Source organism: Hemitrygon akajei, chromosome 15, assembly GCF_048418815.1.
Source record: "Hemitrygon akajei chromosome 15, sHemAka1.3, whole genome shotgun sequence".
Lineage (NCBI taxonomy): Eukaryota > Metazoa > Chordata > Chondrichthyes > Myliobatiformes > Dasyatidae > Hemitrygon > Hemitrygon akajei.
The window spans coordinates 33086280-33107605 of NC_133138.1; the positions used below are offsets into that span (position 1 = coordinate 33086280).

Here is a 21326-nt window from a genome sequence, read left to right on the forward strand (position 1 = left end):
AAAATTTGGGTGAGTACCTTTCCTGTTGCAGAGAGAAGGTAGATGCCTATAATTTCTGTAGTCAACTTTGTCAGCCTTTTTGAAGAGTATGAGTATCAGAGCATCCCTGAGTTCAGCTGGAATCTTCTCCTGGTCCTAGATCTTGACAAGCAGGTAATGAATATGATTTAAATGTTCTGTGCCCCCTTCCTTGAGCATTTCTGCTGGAATTCCATCAGGTCCAGTGGGCTTGTTGTCCCTCAATTCCTTGCAAGCCGTCTACACCTCTTTGATACTAGGAGGCTTATTCATGACCACCTTCAAGGGTTGTTGTGGGAGCTGGTTGATGACTCCAATGTCAATGGTGGTGCTACAATTAAATAGCTCCTGAAAGTGTTTGTTCCATTGAGAACTGAGGGCATCATTATCCTTCAGCAGCACCTGTCCACCTTTGGAGCGAAGGGGGTTTAGGCCATACACTGCCTTGGTGGCAATAGAGAAACCCCTGATATCACCAGAATCAGCAGGCTGCTGTATTTCTAGGACCCTCTCCGTCCACCACTGATTATTTTTGCCCTTACTGTCCATTGGACGACAGCATTAGCTTTGGAATGGGCTTCTTTTGTGTCTTCCAGTTGATGTCCTTCTGCAAGGCAAAGAAAGCTTTCCTTTTGATGTTGATTAGCTTTTCTATTTCATTGACATCTTCATCAAGCCAATCTTTGTTTTTCCTGATCTTGAGTCCAATGATGTTATTACAAGTATCAAGGATGGTAGTCTTCATTGTGGTCCAGTGTGCTTCAATGTCCTCCGGGTACTACTTTGGGAATCTTTCAGTAAGGGCAGCCTGAAGATGTTGTACCTTCACTGTGTCTCAATGTTGAACCTGGAATGGCTCAGCTCCTTTGCACTCTACTCTTCCACGTGATTTTGATGGTCATTTGTGAGCAAATAAGCCATTGGTCTGTCCAGCCATCATCAGCACTGATCATGGCTCTTGTATTCTGTACATATCTGTGAACCTTACTCCAACTATGGTATAATCTACAGGGTGACAAGTCTTTGAATGGGGATGCATCCATGAAGTTTTAACCTTATTTCTCTGGCATAACAGGATGTTGGTGATGGTCAGGTCATGACCACCACACTTGGAGAGAAAGAGCACTCCATTGGAGTTGCTGTTGCAAACATCTTCCTTCCCAATTGTGCTTTTCCAGGAGTTGCTGTCCCAGCCAACTGAAGTCTTAAAGAAGAATGACCTTAACTTCCTTGGGAATATCTGATAGTATGCGGCTAGGTCAGTGTAAGAGGTCTCCTTAGCATTGTCTGATGAGACCAGGGTTGGAGCATAGGCACTCACAGCTGTAGCCATTTGGTTGTTAGTGAGCTGAAGGCACATGGTCATGAGGAGTTAATTGAAGCCAAATGGCAATTCAGAGAGGTGACTGATGATGCTGTTCTTTATAGTGAATCCAACTTGGTGAATTCTGGGTTCGTTAGCTGTTTTCCTCTTTCAGAAAAAGGTGCATCCACCCTTCTTCTCCTTCAATTGTCCTTCCATCGGCCAATCGCCTTTCAAAGGGGGCAGCAAGGTCAATTTGTAATCTACTCAGCTCTCTTGAGATGATAGCAGTACTTCTTTCAGGATGATCACTGGTTTGACTAACCATAAGCTTCCACACATTCCAGGCTCCAAAATTCATATCCTTTTGTTTCAGACTGCAGTTTGATGATCCTACTGGACACAGTAATCCAGTCAGGAGTGAGGAGGCAGGCTGTTTTTAGGGCACCTTTTCTAGCCCCTTCCCCTTGTGGGGTGAACAGAGTGGGTCTTGAATAGGGCTGCTCAGTCATGGGTGCAGATGCCAAAAAAGCTCTACCTGCCTCAGTCGAAAAGCAAGATGACTGTATCTAACAGCCACCGCCTGGCCTGTGTGTCAGTTTGTGGCTGGGAGCTTCCAGACTTCACAATCCTGCTCCTGTCTCCACTTCCTGATCGCCACAAGGCTTTGTCCAAGTTGGTTGATTGGATTACCAAACCACGTGAAATGATGCACAAGCAGTCACCACACAATCCTTAATGGAGAAAGGGCCAGAATCTGATAGCATGGAGACCAGGATGATTGGGACCTCTTCTGCTTCAGCCCTCCTCTGTCTTTGCAGCCATTGTGCTGGTCCTCATAGTTCCGGAGATTCTAATTTACCACCATTTTCCAGCTGCTTTGCCGTTGAGGTCTTGGTTGGAGCATGCATTGTCTGGATCCTCCCCCGTGACCTTACTGTCATGGGTGGCCCTACCAGGAGCTAAGCTCCAGATAGCATCACTCTCAGGTTCTTATGAATGTGAACAGTTTTGGGCCCCTCATCTTAGAAAAGGTGTGCTGGCATTGGAGAGGGTCCAGAGGAGGTTCACAAGGATGATTCCAGGAATGAAGGGGTTATCATACAAGGAACGATTGATGGCTCTGGGTCTGTACTCACTGGAATTCAGAAGGATGAGGTGGGGATCTCATTGAAACTGTTTGAATGTTCAAAGGCCTAGACAGAGTAGGTGTGGAAAGGATGTTTCCCATGCTGGGAGAGTCTAGGACAAGCGGGCACAGCCTCAGGATAGAGGGGTGCCCTTTCAAAACAGAGATACAGAGAAATTCCTTTAGTCAAAGGATGGTGAATTTGTGGAGTTCGTTGCCACATGCAGCTGTGGAGGGCAGGTTGTTGGGTGTATTTACATGGCATCAAAGGTTATGGGGAGAAGGCCAGGAACTGGGGTTGAGCAGGAGAGAAAAAAAAGGATCAGCCATGATTAAATGGTGGAGCAGACTTGATGGGCCAAATGACCTAATTCTGCTCCTATGTCTTATGGTCTTACAGTCTTATGATTACACAAGCCTCTCCAACACAACAAGGTGGCGGTACCCTATAGAGGAGTTAAACAGTATACAACAAACAGTATTGTAAACAGCCTGCTGTCCTAGTCATGAGAACTCAGTGGTGGCAGTATACTTAACAGCTTCAGAGCATGGGAGAAGAAGCTGTTACCCAAAATGGGAGTCTTTAGCCTGACGGTTGTTATGGTCTGGGTCTAAGAGACTGTGGGTTGGATGGTAGGGATACTCAACAATATTCCTGGTAAATGGCACAAATAGAGAGGTGGGATACCCTGATAATCTTCTTGGTGGTTTTAACTTTGCCAATCCCTCAACTACTTCCAGGGGATTATAAAAGGTAAGACTAGTCACATCATCTAAGGTTCAAGGTCCTGATGCAAGGATTCGACTCAAAATATTGACAGTTCCTTTCCACACACAGATTCTACTTGAACCATTCCTCCAGTGGAGTGATTGTGAAGAAGCTATCCAGCTGCATCTTGTCTATGTTGTGAAATAACAGACCAACTTTTCTTATATTCTTAATTTTTCCCTCATTTAATCCAGCAATATTAATTAAAATTTGTCCTCAATGCCATGTGGAAAGTATACAATATGGTATGAACATTTTGCCTAAGTTCCAATTGTTTTCCAGAATTCGTGATCAATAGAACCAGATATCTAAATCAAATTTCAAAGTGACCACATACAAAACAATGGAGAAACTTGACACGTCAGACAGAATCTATAGAGGGAAGTAAACAGTTGACACTTCAGATCAAGACCCTTTGACAGGACTGGAAAGGAAGGGAGCAGAGAACAAAATAAGAAAGTGGGTGGTGCGGAAGAGTAGAATCTCACATGTGATAGGTGAGACCAGGTAAGGGGAAAGTGATAGGGTAGCAGTGGGGGTGATGATATGTAGAAGAGGTAAAGGGCTAAACAGAAAGGAGTCTGATAGGAAATGAAACTGGAATATAGGGATTTGGTGGCAAATTGAGGAAGTGCATATGCAAAGGAATAATTTTTTGAAGTTATACCGACATTCATGTCATCAAATAATTCAAACAAAGAATTTTCTTCTAAATTTATTTTATGTTGTTGATGAGTTTCTTTACACAATCTGATTTTCAGATGTTAATACAATGCACTCAGATAGCCAGGAGCCATGACAGACTCCCAAAGAGCCATGGGAGCTACAGTGATCCCTCACCATCTGACCAAACAGATGACATCCCTCAAATGACCCTCATCCTCAGTTGATCAGCCTAACTCCTTCCCATCTGTAACTCAAAAAAAAACCAAGTTGTGTCAAGTCCCCTGAGAGTAGAGGCTACTCCAGGGGCAAAAGAGACCACATGGCCTTTTTAGGTTGTATTTTGAGAAATGCATCAGAAAAGTAACACTAATTAGAAAGTTAATGTAGAAGAAATTGCTGAAGTTGTAAGGCTGAGGTTTATAACGCATTGGTCAGGCCTCACCCGATATTTTGTGAGCAGCTTTGGGTCCATTACCTAAGAAAGAATACACTGGCATTGGAGAGTGTTCATAGGAGCTTTGCAAGAATGATCCCAGGAATGAAAAGGTTTATGAGTAAAGAGCATTTGATAGTTATAGGCCTGTTCTTGCTGGAGTTTAGAAGAGTAAAGGATGAATCGTATTGAAACCTATCAAATATTGAAAGGTCTAGATTGGAGATGTCTCTAGCCTCAGAATAGACGGATGCCCCTTTAGCACAGAGATGAGGAGAAATTTCTTTAGCAAGAGAGTGGTCAATCTATGGAATTAATTACCACATATAACTGTGGAGGCCAATTCGTTGATATATTTAAAGCAGGGATTGATAGGTTCTTGATTAGTAAGACCGTCAAAGGTTATGGGGAGAAGGCAGGAGAATGGGGTTGAGAGAGAAAATAAATTGGCCATGGTGAGCAGACTTCAGTGAGTTGAATGGCCTAATTCTGTTCCTTTATCTTATGGTTTTATGGTCCTATGCTAACACTAACTAGGAAATAAATGCAGAAAAAAATTGTTCTTTAAAGCTCGAGAGATCAGAAACAAGTTTTTTTGTCCATCTACTCCATGTCAAGTTATTAATCTGCTGAATCACATCAACCTGCACCTGGACGACAGACCTCCACACCTCTCCTATCCATGGATTGTACAGTGCTAAACTCTTGGGCAGATGTATATAGCTGGGGTGCTCAGTATTATATTTGTCAATGAGGAGCAGAGAGCCAGATTGTAAATCTAGCAGGAGCAATGGGAATGGCAGGGGTGAAGCACTACGGGAGGGGTGTGGAACAGGTGGCAGAGAAGGAATGCCAAAGGCATAGGGTGGCACAGCTGCAGACGCACCCAGCACTGAGGCACCAATCAAGGTTCCTTGATTGCAAACAGTTAGTTAATTGATCATTACAGAATGTCCCTCTGGTACTTCCTGCTCCGTCCCCTCTCCCTTCCCCTTTTCTCAACCATGATTACATCCCCCCATCCCCCCGCCGCCCCCTCTCCACTCTCAGTTCACAATAGAGACCCATATCAGAATCAGATTCATCATCACTCACATATGTCATGAAAATTGCTTTTTGCAGCAGCAGCAGCAGCATTGCATTGCAATACATAAAATTTCTACAGTGCTGTGCAATTGTCTTAGGCACCCTTGCTGTTTTGCACAATATTGTGCTTATCCAAATTTCTCTTAAGTGTTGAAATCAAAGCTACAATCAACACTTCCACTGGCAGCCTATTCCACACTTTAACCACCCTCTGAGTTTAAGTTGAAAAAAAATCCATGGAGACCAATTTCAATTCAAAGAACTTTATTTGTGCCCTTCCGATGGAGGATGCACAACATTAACTTGTTCTCAATATTTTGTGTGCTTATGGCAAAAGGCAAGGGTGGAAGATTATTTCATTCTTTTACTTCTTTCATATGGACTTCTTATTAGCTATGGGTCAGAGCAGTGACATCCACAGCGCTAGTGACAGGTGCAGCAGCATTCAAGATTATGCCCTCCAGTGATAGATCCTATTTCAAATAACTGGGGAAGGCAGTTACGACTTATTGGAAAGGCAAAACAGAAATTTCAATGCTCCAAACACATCAATGACAAAAAAAGAAGAGTGCAAGTTAAGATTACTACTTGAATGAGTAAATTTCCATGGTACCCAGCATTTGCTGCTTCACCTCTAATCTGAGATTAAAGGGTTACAGTAGCACAGTGTTAGGATGCTGGTCCCGCAAATGGAACTCGAGATCATTAAACCAGAGATGTTAGTTCAGGAGAATTTAAATTCATGTCAGGAGTTTGTATTATCTCCCAATGACCTCATGGGATTCTTTCTGATCCACATTCCAAAAATATGCTGGTTACTTGGTCACTGGAAGTTACCCCTCTGAAAAGTTGATAGAGATGAGAGAGAGAGAGAGAAGAATGAAGAGGAACAAGCGGAGGGAGTGTGTTTGACAAGATTATTCTGTAAACCATTATAGACCTGATGGACATAATAGCCCCTTACGTATTAAATAATTTGAGAACAAATTACATTATTTCTACAAACTGAAGTTTTGCTCACTTCCACTCAAGCTCAAGTGTAAAATTTGCCATGAATGAGTACATTGAGGCAATATTTGGTTAGTCAATTCAAGGATGGGCATTTTACATTGAAAAATATTATTTTTAAAATATAACATGTACCAATAGTACCAAAGCAATTCTACTGAGAGATCATCACGCTGAAAAATTGTCCTCTGAGTCAGTATTTATTCAGGAGAATAAATACTGACTCATTTATTCCCATTTATTCAGGAGAATTGCTGGTTACTTAAACTTTCAAAGAAAGGTTTCTTATTTTTGAAAGGACTTACATTCTGCTTCTTTTTTCCCCCATTTCTGCCTGAAATCCAGTTTTAAGTAAGTGAAAACTACTTTAAAAAATATTCGTCTTGATATTTAACATTCGTGAAAAATGGTCAGCTCATTTTGAATTCTAAAAATTTCATTTATATGTTTCTGAAAATGCCTCTCATATCTAAAGCAGCGTGCTTAGTTTGAAGAACTTGCTCATTGCATGTAAATTAGCATTATTAATGAAATTCGTCTGAAACCAGGTCGACAGAGTTACACTTAGTGGCCACTTTATTAAGTACACCTGTGCACCTGCTCAATAATGCAAATATCTAATCAGCCAATCATGTGGCAGCAACTCAATGCATAAAATATGCTGACATGGTCAGGACGTTCAGTTGTTGTTCAGACCAATCATCAGAATGGAGAGGAAATATGATCTAAGTTTGACTATGGAATGATTGTTGGTGCCAGATGGAGTGGTTTGAGTATCTCAGAAACTACTGACCTGCTGGGATTTTCACACAGAACAGTTTAGAGAGTGGTGCAAGAAACAACAACAATAAAAAAAAACATCAGTGAGTGGCAGTTTCTGTGAATGAGAGATTAAAGGAGAATGGCCAGGCTTGTTCGAACTGGCAGAACGGTGACAGTAACTCAGAAATAAATATGTTATGACAGTGGTGTGTAGAAGAGCATTTCTCAAAGCACACATCAGACCTTGAAGTGGATGGGCTAGACCAGTAGAAGATGACAAACATACACTCAGAAGCCTCTTTAAGTGTACAGGAGGAACCTGAGAAAGTGGCCACTGATTGTATCTTCCAGTGCGTTATTTTAAAAAAACTGTCAGAAGTGTTTGCAGGAAGCTCACGGGACGCATCTTGCACTTGATATTTAAGTGCTTTGTTTTTAAATGCTGAGAGATTGAGAGGTGTTGTTGAAATGGTTCTAAGTGGCCTTGCAAATGAGTGACTAAAAGTTAACATGCAGGTACAGCAAGCAAACGCAAAAATGCATCGTATGTTGGTTTTATTACAAGAGGTTTTGAGTACAAGAAGTAAAGATTCCCATTAGTTAAATAGACCTCTGGTGAGCACAGATAGAATATTGTCTCCCTGTCTGAATCAAGATTACTTATGATAAATGAAGTGGAACAAACATTCCCCAGTTAAATTCCTGCAGTGAAAGGATTGTCAACTAAACAGAGACTTCACAGACTGAGCCACTAAATTCAATGTCGAAGTAAATTTATTGTTGAAGTATGTATACCATATACAACCTTGAGATTAATTTTCTTGCAGACGCCCACAGGAAAATAAAGAAATACAGCAGAACCCATGAAAAATATACATAACCAAGACTGAAGTGTGAAAACGAGAAAAAATTGTGCAGATAATAGACAGCCAGGACCATCTCCCAGGGCAGAGGACACTGTTTTAACGTGAGTGCTGGAAAGTTTAGGGTGAATGTCAGAAGTGGGTTTTTAACACAGAAAGTGGTGACTGCTTGGAATGCACTGCTGCAGATGGTGGTAGGGGCAGATATATTAGGGACACATGAGACTCTTAGGCAGCTTCAAGCAGGAAAGGAAATGGGATGATTATGAGCTCTGTAGGCCAGAAGGGTTAGATTGATCATGGAGTAGGTTAACACCTTGGTAAAAGATCACAGGCCAAAGGGTCTGCACTGTGCTGAGCTATTTCTATGTTCTACCAGGTGTAAAGTCATTAAATTGACAAATGAAAGGGGCTGAATAGCTTCACCCCTTTCCTATGATGAAATATTCAATTAGCCTCAAAGAATTCAGGATTTTCATGAAAAACTTATCTTTTTGCACCATTATAATGGTGTTGTGACATTCAAATTGGGGAATGTATTGCAATGGGTTAATCTTTGTTTTTGTCAAATGTCTCTATGGCTGTGGCCTCAAGAATGTGTGACTGGGACATACAAAACGCAATAGAATCATGGGAATACAATCATGAGAATGTGAAAGTCAGGGTGAACACAAGGTTGAGACTTGTGAAGAGTGGTGCCAAGTAATGATTGGTTCAGTGGCTTGAGCTGGTACTAATCTATTAGGCCACATACTGCAGCATTTTATAACAATATAGTGGTTAAAATAATAGTGCGGTCAGAAGTTTGAGAATAGTCTTCAAGGCCGTCATGACGGACTGGTCACAAATGGTGACGCGGATCGAATGTGGCATGTGCTGCAGTAAGAGGAGCCCATGCACACATAGGTAAATGTTTTAATGCTTGAAATTTTGTCCTAAAAAGCAAAGTGTTGTAGTTCTAAGTAGGTAATCGGAGTTTGTGTCATTTTGCCTTACCAAACTGGATCAGTGAATCATTTAGTATAATGTTACAATCATTCATGTGCATGTAATGATTCTTGGGCATATGAATATTAGGAAATATAATTAAAGTTGCAGTGTCGGAAACAACATGCCAATTTGTACAAATCTAGTATCCCAAAGCATCAAATTCAAAGTACATTAATTATCTAAGTATGTATACAGTTACAACTGTGGCATTTTTCTCCCCACAGACAGCCTCGAAAGAAAGAAACACATTCAAATGCGCAAAATCGAAGAAAAAATTGTGCAAATGGAAAACAATGAGTGAAAAACACTCAGAATTTAAAACATCAAATCACAGAGTCCTTGAAACAGTCCAGGAATGTTCAGTTCAGTTCCATTTAGCACTGTGTCACTCATTGACTGTAGGCCATAGAGCCAATCTGCCCCGAACAAAGTCACAGAAAATAGCAATAAAAAAACGAGTAAACAGAAACACATCATAACATGAACTGCAAGTCCAATCCAGTTATCACTGCCTAATCTATTTAATAAACATGATGAAGCTTTCTTCTCTCCATTCTTTAGCAAGATGTGGGAGTGGGAAGCAAAGCCAACAGTTTATGTCCACTGCAGTTGCCCTTGAAGAGATGGTAATCATGATCGAACTTTGAGCTGAGCTAAATTTATTGAGTCATTCAAGGTATTATAAAGCTTGAAGGAATTAGAATGGGTTAATTTTAATACCTCCTCCAAAAACCAGAGAGAAAACCAATCCACATACTGCTCTGAACTGTCCCCCTGGGATTTTGTCCACAAATCCTCGGAATGCGATTGATGACTCTGAAGTAGTGGACGGATGCCACCAACTGAGTTACAGCTGATAATTTTAACAACCGAATTAAGATACCTGCATTAAAATGGCAGAAATTTCAAATCTTTAATTTTACTTTTTGACATATTTTTAGCTTTAGTAGTTGCCAGATTTTATTGGATTTGGAAGTCAGATTTCAGTTTTAGCAGCTGAGAATAGCAGCAAGGTTAAGTTCATGGAAGCAGCAACAACAGACAAAGGAATGATGTACAAGTGTACTGTGCGATCACCTACTGTGATTGCTCAGTGCTTAATGAGGGTAAACCTTCACATATTTCCTTTGTTCAAACAGCCAACTTTGTTTTATTACTACCTACACAAACATAAAGAGTGCAAAAACAAGGTTAAAGTTAGCTATAAAAATAACAAGTTTACCAAAGCTTAACAGTGACTCATACTTTTCCTCTTCACATGAACTGTGATCCCTCAATTCCCAACAGAGCATTAAACGTACTATGATGATATTTAACTGAAATACATGAACAGGTGCCAACTCGAATAATTGAAATCTGGTGCTGTGGAATCTTTTATATCGACGAGTAGAGGCAGGCAGGGTCCCACTTTAATTACTTACCTGAATGGTGGCATTTCTGATTGCATAAGGCTCTCCTGGTGCTGCATTGGAGTGTCAACTTAAACTTTTGCTTTCCTTGAAGAGGGATTGAAACCAACAATCTTCCAAAGAGAATCATAGAATATGACTGAGAGGGCGAGAGCTGACACCAGCTTCACAGATTTATACAGGATGGAAACAGACTGTCCAGTCCAACTGGTCCATGCAGACTGAATGGAACATTTTGCCTTCTTTTTTTTATCGGCTTTCTGGTTAGTCTGGAAGGGAAACATCAATGCCCTTGAATAGAAAAACTACAAAATGCAGTAGATATGGCCCAGTTCATCATGGCTAATGCTCCCCCCTCCATTGAGCACATTTATAAGGTGTGCTGTCATAGGAAAGCAGAATCCATCATGAAGGACCCCCACTGTCCTCTTTTCACTGATGCCATTAGAAAGGAGGTATAGGAACCTTAAGTCCTACACCACCAGGTTCAGAAACAGTTATTACACCTCAACCATAAAGCACTTGAAATAGAGAGGATTTCTTCATTCACCCCCAAGAATGAGCTGATTCCACAATCAATGGGCTCACTCCTAAGGACTCTACAACTCATATTCTTGATATCTATTGTTTATTTATTATTGCTGTTATTATTATGAGAAGTGCACGCTCATTTGTCAATTGTGAGGAAATTTTGGTCTATTCTAGTGGTGTTTAGTATTGTAGCTTTCTGAAGATCGACACAGATATTACCGTGTAGCCCTGATTGCGTAATGCTATTGTGCAGTGCCTTTGGGGTGACACTAGTTGTAGATATTACAACCGGGACAATGTATACCATGTTTAAGTTCCAAAGTCTTTCAATTTCCTCTTTTAATTCAGCATATTTCTAGTATTTTTCACTTATTTATTTCTGTAAGTTATGTTTGTTGGAATGGCTATTTCTATTAAATAAGTTGTTCTTGCTTGTTTATCCTGTATTATTATATCCAAAGAGTTATTATGGATTTTCCTATCTGTAACAACTGATCGGTCATAATATAATTTGTAGTATTTTGACTTTAAAACTGGAACAGGCTTACATTTATAATAAGGTGTGATTTCATTGATGAGTTTGTATTTTAAAGCAAGATTTTGATGAATGAAGTTTGTCACTTGATTGTGCCTGTGTAAGTGATCAGATTGAGTTAAACTGCTACAGGATCCTGTAATGTGGTGGATAGTTCCTGATTTTTTCCTCAACATTTTCTACAATTATCAGCATGGACTTGTTCGACTTCATTATGTATTTCTGATATTTTTTTTTGTGTTAACCATCTGGTCCTGTATTGTCACAAGGAACCCTTCTGCTTCTGGCAAGAGCCCTAAAATCTGAACCAGGCATTCGATGCTTCCTTGTCGACACCTAGTCAGCTTAGATCACGGGGATGTCTTCCACGCGAAGAGTCATGCTCTCCCATTGGTTACCTTTTTCTTCAACAGTATAATGTCTTCATTTTTCTGGGTTGTGCTCTCATTTAACTTTAGTAGTGTATACTTCTTATTAATATTGCATATGCTTGTGTGGGGAGCTGATTCCTGTTTTCGTTAATGAAAGTATATCCTTAGAAGTTTTATCTGACTGTTGTGTAGATTTTTAATGTTTGTTATTCCTCTTCCCCCTCCTATCCTAGGTAGTTTTAATCCAACCGTGTTCAAATGTACATAATGTTTTCTAAAATTTGTCATTTGAATTCTTACTTTTCTTTGCAAATTTTCCAGATTGGTTTCAGGCCAAGATATTATGCCAGAAGAGTATATTAATATAGGTGTTGCGGAAGTGTTTATTGCCTTTGTTATATTTTTACTGATGAGCTCTGTTTGGCAGATTTTCTTAAGCCTTGAAGTTAATTCTGGTGAAAGTTTTTCCTTTATCACACTATGATATAATTTCTTTTCTTGTTCTAGACATTTACATGTTTCATATTCATCTATCGGTTGTATTGTACCCTGCTGCTCTGTTTTGTATTCTATTAGCTCTATTGCACCTTTCTTTATGTTTAATGTTCTGTATTTATCCAGTCCAAAGTTCATGTTTATATCTTTTGAAAACAGTTTTATGATTTCTATAAATTGCTTTTGCTTATTATTATTATTTCTGTTTTGTATTTGCACTGTTTCTTGACTTTTACACATTTGTTGTTTGTCCACCTTTGTCATGCATGGTTTTTCATTGATTCTACTGTAGTTCTTTGTATCTATTGTGAATGCCGGCAACAAATGAATCTCAGGGTAGTGCATGGTGGGATATATGTACTTTGATAATAAATTTACTTTGAGTTTTATATTGACAACCCGTAATTGTTTTTCATTTAACATTGCGTCATGTTACTTTTGGATGATAGACTCAGTCAAATAACAAAAACAGATATCTTATACAGGAATCTAGAAGATTGGAAAGCCAAGATAGAGTGGACTTGCAGAGGATTTTTCCTTTATTTAGTGGGGAAGTCCAGGACAGGAGGACACTTCCTTAGAATAGAAAGACATCTGTTTTGAACAGAGATGAGGAGACATTTATTAGCCAGATGGTGGTGAATCTGTAAAAATCATTGCCACAGATGGCTGTAGAGGCCAAGACATTTGCAATATTTAAAGCGGAGGTTGATAGGTTCTTGATTGGTAGAGGCATCAAAGGTTATGGAAGAATGCAGGAGATGGGACTGAGAGGGGTAATAAATCAGCCATGATGTTTTGGTAGAGCAGACTCAATGAGCCAAATGGTTTAATTCTGCTTGTCTGTCTTCTATGTCTTATGGTCTTATCTCCAAAATACCACCTCGTTAATAAGGCAAAATCCCACCCCACAATCGTTCATGTTATTGTTTTGAATATTTCAAAGAGATTTGTAGATTCTCTGTTTCCTTGATAGACTGCAGCTAGCTAAGAATTGCTGCAAATCCTTCTGAAGGCCCCAAATATTTACTTGGGGGATAAAAAACTGGTATGTTTACCTCTCTGGATGTAATACAAAAATTAGTGTAGGGCTTCTGTCCCTTATTCTAACTCTGCAGACATTGAATTGAGTCCAGTTTCAGAAGTGACAATTAACACACAGTCCCTGCTTTATGGGCAGTTTGAGATATCGTAATAGATATCACCAATGTGACTAAACACATTGATGAAGGAAGAGCAGTAGGTATAATGTATATGGATTTCAGCAAGGCATTTGATAAGGTACCCCATTGAAGGCTTATTGAGAAAGCAAGGAGGCATGGGGTCAAAGGGGACATTGCTTTCTGGATCCCGAACTGGCTTCCCCACAGAAGGCAAAGAGTGGTTGTAGATGGGTCATATTCTGCATGGACTTCGGTGACCAGTGGAGTGCCTCAGGGATCTGTTCTGGGACCCTTACTCTTGGTGATTTTTTATAAATGATCTGGCTGAGGAAGTGGAGGGATGGGTTAGTAAGTTTACTGATGCCAGAAAGGTTGGAGGTGTTGTGGAGGGCTGTCAGAGGTTACAGTGGTACATTGATAGGATGCAAAACTGGGCTGAGAAGTGACAGATGGAGTTCAACCCAGATAAGTGTGAAGTGGCAGTGTGGAGGATCAGAGGGATCTTAGAGTCAGAGTCCATAGGACACTCAAAGCAGCTGCGCAGGTTGACTCTGTGGTTAAGAAGGCATACGGTGTATTGGCCTTCATTAATCATGGAATTGAATTTAGGAGCCAAGAGGTAATGTTGCAGCTATATAGGACCCTGGTCAGACCCCACTTAGAGTACTTTGCTCATTTCTAGTCGCCTCACTACAGGAAGGATGTGGAAGCCATTGAAATGGTGCAGAGGAGATTTACAAGGATGTTGCCTGGATTGGAGAGCATGCCTTATGAAAACGGGTAGAGTGAACTCGACTTTTCTCCTTGGAGCGACGGAGGATGAGAGGTGTCCTGATAGAGGTGTATAAGATGATGAGAGGCATTGATCGTGTGGATAATCAAAGGCTTTTTCCCAGGGCTGATATGGTTGCCACAAGCGAACACAGGTTTAAGGTGCTGGGGAGTAGGTACAGAGGAGATGTCAGGGGTAAGCTTTTTAGACAGAGAGTGGTGAGTGCGTGGAATGGACTGCTGGCAATGGTGGTGGAGGCAGATATGATAGATTCTTTTAAAAGGCTTTTGGATAGGCACATGGAGCTTAGAAAAAATTTAGAAAAATAGAGGGCTATGGGTAAGCCTGGTAATTTCTAAGGTAGGGTCATGTTTGGCACAACTTTGTGGGCCAAAATGCCTGTATTGTGCTGTAGGTTTTCAATGTTTCTATAATAGGCACGCTGCCACACTGTGCCAGTGATATGGGTTCTCAATCTTGGATGCTTTCTGTGTGGTGTCTCCCTGTGACAGCTTGGATGCTTTTGTTTCCTCCCAGATTCTAAGGATGTGCACATTGCTAGGCTGATTGACTGCTGTCAGTTGCTCGTGGTATGAAAATGAGTGACAGAGTTATTTGATTCACTTTTGCTAGTCAGAATCTGAATCAGGTTTAATATCACTGGCATGTGACATAGGATTGCAAGGTGTAGAGTCTCTATGGGTTGAATTAAGAAATAGCAAAGGTAGAAGGCCCCTAATGGCATTTGTATACAGGCCTTTAAGCAGCGACTGGGATGTGGATTACAAATTACAGCAGGAGATAGAAAAGGCTTGTCAGAAAGACAATGTCATCATATTCATTGGGATTTTAACATGAAAGTGGATTGGGAAAAACAGGTCAATTCTGGACCTCAAGAGAGAGAACTTGTAGAATGGCTAAGGGATAGCTTTTCAGAACAACTTGTTGTTGAGTCCACTAAGGGATCAGCTGTGCTGGATTGGTGTTGTGCAATGATCTGGAGGTGATAAGAGAGCTTAAGATTAAGGAATCCTTAGGGAACAGTGATCACAATATGATTAAGGTCACATTGAAATTTGAGAGGGAAAAAATAAAATCCATTGTGTCAGTTTTTCAGTGGAATAAAGGAAATTAAAATGGCATGAGAGGGGAACTGGCCAAAGTTGACTGGAAAGGGATATTTGCAGGAAAGACAGCAGAGCAGCAATGGCTGGAGTTGCTGCGAAAAATGAGGGAAGTGCAAGACAGATATATTCCAAATAAGAAGAAATTTTCAAAGGGAAGAAGGACACTACCGTGGCTGACAAGTTAAGTCAGAGCCAAAGCAAAAGCAAAAGAGAGGGCATACAAGGAAGCCAGAATGAGTGGGAAGATGGAGGATTGGGAAGCTTTTAGAAACTTGCAGAATGAAACTAAGGAAAAGATGAAATAGGAAAGGATGCTGGTGACTAATATCAAATAAAATACTAAAAGCTTTTTAAAGTAAATAAAGGGTAAAAGAAAGTCAAGGGTAGATATTGGACCAATACAAAATGATGTTGGAGACATTGTAATTAGAGATGGCAGAGGAACTGAATGTGTATTTTGCATCACTCTTCACAGTGGATGGCATCTGCAGAATACTGGACATTCAAGAGTGTGAGGGAAGTGAAGTTTGTGCAGTGAAAATTATGACTGAGAAGGTGCTCAGGAAGCTTAATGGTCTGAGGGTGGATAAATCTCCTGGATCTGATGGAATGCACCCTTGGGTTCTGAAGGAAATAGCTGGAGAGATTGTGGAGGTATTAACGATAATCTTTTAAGAATTGACAGATTCTGGCATTGTACCAGATGACTGGAAAATTGCAAATGTTACTCTGCTTTTTCAGAAGGGTGGGAGGCAGCAGAAAGGAAACTATAAGTTTGTTAGTCTGACATCAGTGGCTGGGAAGTTGTTGGAATTGATTGTTAGGGATGAGATTAAGGGGTACCTGGAGGCACATGACAAGATAGGCCAAAGTCAGTATGGTTTCCTGAAAGGAAAATCCTGCCTGACAAACCTGCTGCTATTCTTTGAGGAAATTACAAGCAGTGTAGACAAAGGTGATGCAGTAGATGTATTGGCATTCATTTCTAGAGCTATAGAATATAGGAGCAGGGATGTGATGTTGAGGATCCATAAGGCACTCGTGAGACCACACTTGGAGCATTGTGTGCAGTTTTGTGAGAAAAAGAGTAGTGAGGTAGTGTTCATGGGTTCACTGTCATTTCAGAAATCTGATGGTAGAGGGGAAGAAGCTGTTCCTGAATCATTGAATATGTGTCTTCAGGCTTTTGTACCTGCTTCCTAATGGTAGCATTGAAAAGATGGCATGTATGAGTGATGGGTGACTTACTATTTCAGACCATGCTTTCTTGATTATGAGCCACTATAAAAATTGGAGAAGTATACAATAATGCTTAAATGTTTTTCCAGACATCAGCCTCACCATCTCCCTCCCAACACAGTGAACAGCAGACAAGGTCTATGACTGAACGATCACTTAAGCAAGATACTCAATGGGTCTATATCCCAATGCTGGCCAGAAAAAACTATAGTGTAAAAATCAGTGAATTTGAATGAATCAAGGACAGCAGAAGCAGACAGACCAATTGTCTTTGTTCTTGCCATGTGGTTGAAGGAGTTGGAGGCTGCCAATTTGTGAAGCTGCTCTGCATCCTCCATTTTATGCACTGAAGTTGCTTAGTTTGATCAGTGGTTTAAAGTACACACAATAGTGCTCCAGGTAATCTGCTGGACTAGAGATCATTTCCAAATAAGAATTGATTTGTGAGGTGTCCATTGATATAATATAACATGCAGGTTTGAGAATGGTATGGTTTGTGTTTGCCATGCGTGATTTGAGCTGAGGGAACAGAGAGCCATCAATTACCAATTGTCACTTGCTTAAAAGGACAATAAATGGGGGCTGCCCTGGACCAGAACCAATAAAAAGGTGTTAAAGGTCATTCAGACGACCCATAGAAATAACACAGAAATACAACAGTTAAACTGTTAAGGAATAAATATAAAAACAGACACTTTAACTGCTCTAGCAGCAATAACTCTCTTCAGAGATCCACCTTCACAGATGTGGAGTACCCCACGGACACATGGAGATCAGACTACAAGGAACACATGGCCAGCTTTACTTTTACTGACATTACCTTTTCTATTCTTTGACTGTTCATGGAGGGTTAAGAAAACTTAATAGTAGTGCACGCAGGTATTTGGTTGTGTAAATTCATGTGTTCTTCTATTGAGACAATAAAAGCGCTAGCTGGTAATTACAGATTCTCCCTAGGCCTCTCTGAACATTACTACAAAGGGGTAGATCCTTGGAACACCAGCACGATAAGAGAAAACTGGAATATAAAATGTTGGATTTTTTTTAACTGGAGAGACTTAACAAGAGTGTTGATAGAATAATTGAAAATAGGATGTCAGATTAGTGTAAATAGGTGTTTGCTGTTTGGCATGAACTCCCTGCACTAAAGAATGAAAGGGATCCAGTGTGAATTTCCAACTTTGTTGATTAGACCAGCACCAAATGTGACAGGGGGAGTTCAAAGGAATGGACAACTCTAAACTCAAACCAGTTTGAATCAATCAATATGATGTTTACTTCACATGGAAGCAATCCATCCAAGTTAAGAAGTCTCCGATGCCATGACGGCAGAGATTGAAAGGGAGCAGTTAGACAGCTATAGCAGAAGTAAATCAATAAAATAAAATGTCGATGTATGAAGGAACTCCCTTTTGGCTGCGACTGCTACTTGCAAATGATTAGAGGATGATTATTACATTGCTGTATGATTGATTATTGCCCTGCATTGCTGGAGGCATTACCTTATTGAAGGGACTCGGAAAGTATCTTTGCTTTGTCTTTTCAGGCTGACATTAAAAATCCCAGTTTCTGAAAGAGTTATCTTATCACTCCCAGTTTGTCACTCTGTCCATGCAATTTTTCTTACTTTTCAATTATATATTGATATCTCTTTTTTTTTTGCAGTTGTTTTTCAGCCTGCTTCTCCATTCTTTGTCATAAAGTCTAAACCCTGGAACTCCCGACACAACAACACTGTGGGAGTACTCTAACGAGATGAGCTGAGCCGTTCAAGAAAGTGGCTTCCCACCACCTTGTCGAAGAATGGGCAACAACGTTTAGAAGCCAGAAGAGACTTACAGATGCTGCAGTAGTCCTGATGATCACAAGGCCATCAAGACAGAGGATCAGGCCATTCAGCTCATCAAGTCTTGAGTCACAGTGTAGACTTGCGCCATTTGCAGGCGTTGCTGGAACCAGAGTTATTCCAGTGTTCTGCTTTTTGATCCAATGAATTGCCAGAGCCTCTTTCATCCTGTGAATAAATTAAATAAAAATGCATTTGAGCTCATTTAAACAAACTTTAAAACATCCACGTCATTCTTTAGATATTTACCACATGATACTTTAGATATTTACCCTCTCCATTCATGTCTTATAATTATAAACTCGTCGTTACATACAAACTTCCCATCCATTCACTAAAATTCCTTCACTATTTTTGATGTCTTCTCCAAGGAATATATTCGCTTGAATTCCACTTTGTAAAATTCCCTCTCCTCAGGAGCCAATCTCCACTAAAGACGTGTGAATACTGAATATAGAGTAAATAACTTCAGACTAAGTGCATGATACTGTTGCCTATTTGTCACCATGTATTATTCAGAATTTGTTAGCTTATTGTTTCTGGGGAAGATGATGTCACAGTGTGTGTGTCTGAACTGTCACAGCTGCTGAGAAACTGAATTATATCTCATTGCAGCTTCCTAACTGGGGCACTTGTGGTGATCCAAACTACTTGGGGAAGAAGTAAGAATGTGTGTGTGTGTGTGTGTGTGTGTGTGTGTGTGTGTGTGTGTGTGTGTGTGTGTGTGTGTGTGTGTGTGTGTGTGTGTGTGTGTGTGTGTGTGTGTGTGTGTGTGTGTGTGTGTGTGTGTGTGTGTGTATTTAAATGCATGCATCAGAGTAAGCATGCACATTGACGTACATGTGTAAATGCTTGTGCGTGTGCATCTGTGTGTAGGTACATAGAACTTGGAACATTATAGCACAGTGCAGTCCTATTGTTCCACAACATTGCATCGATTTTTTAACCTACTCTAAAATCAATCTACAGAACAAACACGAGGAAATCTGCAGATGCTGGAAATTCAAACAACACACACAAAATGCTGGTGGAACACAGCAGGCCAGGCAGCATCTATAAGGACCGTCCTGACGAAGGGTTTCGGCCCGAAACGTCGACAGTGCTTCTCCTTATTCCCTTATTCCTTCGGAATGGCATTCCACGCACTCACCACTCTCTACTGAAAGAACTTACTGTAACTCTGATATTTCCCCCCCCCCTATATTTTCCACCAGTCACCTTAAAATTATGCTTCTTGGTGTTGGCCATAAATATAGTTAACATCGCAGTGTTTGTGTGCGTGAGAGTTGTGTTTGTGCTTACAGCATATCTGTTTGATAGTGTGTTCATGGTAGTGTTTGAATGTAGATTGGTGTATGTGTATGTATGTAATTGTCATGATATGTGTGTGTAAATTTGAAACATATTTTCTCTGTGTGAGTGTGTAGTTTGTGTGACTGAGCATGCAGCACCTCTACAATGTGGTAAATATTTCATATAGTTAATACTTCGCTCCACTAGCTGAAGTGCTATTGTATAATTTAGAACTTTTCAGGGAGTCTATCTGCCTCTGTGAATAAAGGCACAAGAAAAATACTATACTTCACTGAGGTTTTTGTTTTGTAAATAAAATGCTGTTCTTGTTTGAATTGTCAATTATTTTCCAGTACTTCAGAGAGATCCTCCAAGTGGACCACAACCTTGCTGTTGGGTTTGGAGGCTTGCGTGCCTCAATGACCCAGAGGGCTATGTTGGATGGAGTCGAGGCCTTGTACTTTGCCTCTTGATAGGGTCACCCATGTGAAACAGACTAACAGTAGTTCACTGGTTCTCCAGGTTTGAGAGTTCAGCTCTGGGTGAACAACCCTGACAGGTAAAGCAAAATCATAACAGAAACAGCGATGAAGAATCCTTCTATATCTGTGTGCAACAGAATGGACAGAGATGGAAGACCTACATTGGCACAATTGACAGTGAGTACTTTAGAGAGATGGAAGGAGGCACTGAAGCATGGTTTTGAAAGGGTTAGTTGATGAAATATTAATTCCAGAAACCAGTTATGAACCAGAATACTTGGCATGATTCCTCCAATATGTGGCTACCCCGAGTATGGACCTAGGGGAGGGATGGCCATAAATCCTTGGCCAGAAACATCAGTCTGAATGTAGACCTGAGAAAAGTTGCTGCCTTACTGAGATGCTTCCTGGATTAGAGGGTGTGTGGTATAATGAAGGGTTGGGCAAACTTGGGTTGCATTTTTGGTAGTGACGAAGGCTTAGGGGAGATCTGATAGAGGTTTATAAGATTATGGGAGGCATAGATAGAGAAGGCAGACAGTACCTTTTTCCTAAGGTTAAAATTTCTTATATCAGAGGGAAAACATTTAAGGTGAGAGAGGGTAAGATCAAAGGAGATGTGAGGGTCAAGTATTTTTACACAGAGAGTGGAGGGTGCTGGGATGCATTGCCTGGGGTTGTGATAAAGGCAGATACATAAAGACATTTAGATAGGCACAGGAATGTGCAGAAAACAGAAGGAATTAGTTTAGTTGGTCATTTGATTACCAATTTATTTGTTGGGCACAACATTATGGCCTTACTGGCTTCTTTCTGAGCTGTACTGTTCTATGTTCTATGTTAACTTAACTGTTATGGAGACAGCCTGTCCTGGAATTGGAGGCTCATCTGTGCACGTGAGTTGAGATGACGGAAAGGGTCATTGCTTCCTTTGCTGTTTTGTGTTATTGTTGCTTGTGGGCCTCCTGTGTTAGTGCTGGAATGAGTAGTGACACTTGTCACATATGCACAGAGCACATCTGTGTGCATGTAGATT

General features: G+C 40.5%; 1 long non-coding RNA gene across 1 annotated transcript in view; it reads right to left on the reverse strand.

Annotated features, from left to right (window-relative positions):
* Window positions 1-18645, reverse strand: part of LOC140739579 (uncharacterized) — a 57596-nt gene extending 38951 nt beyond the window's left edge. Inside the window, exon 1 of the long non-coding RNA XR_012101678.1 lies at window positions 18509-18645. This is a non-coding gene — a long non-coding RNA (uncharacterized lncRNA). The remainder of the gene's footprint in view (window positions 1-18508) is intronic.
* Between the last annotated feature and the right edge of the window lie 2681 nt (window positions 18646-21326).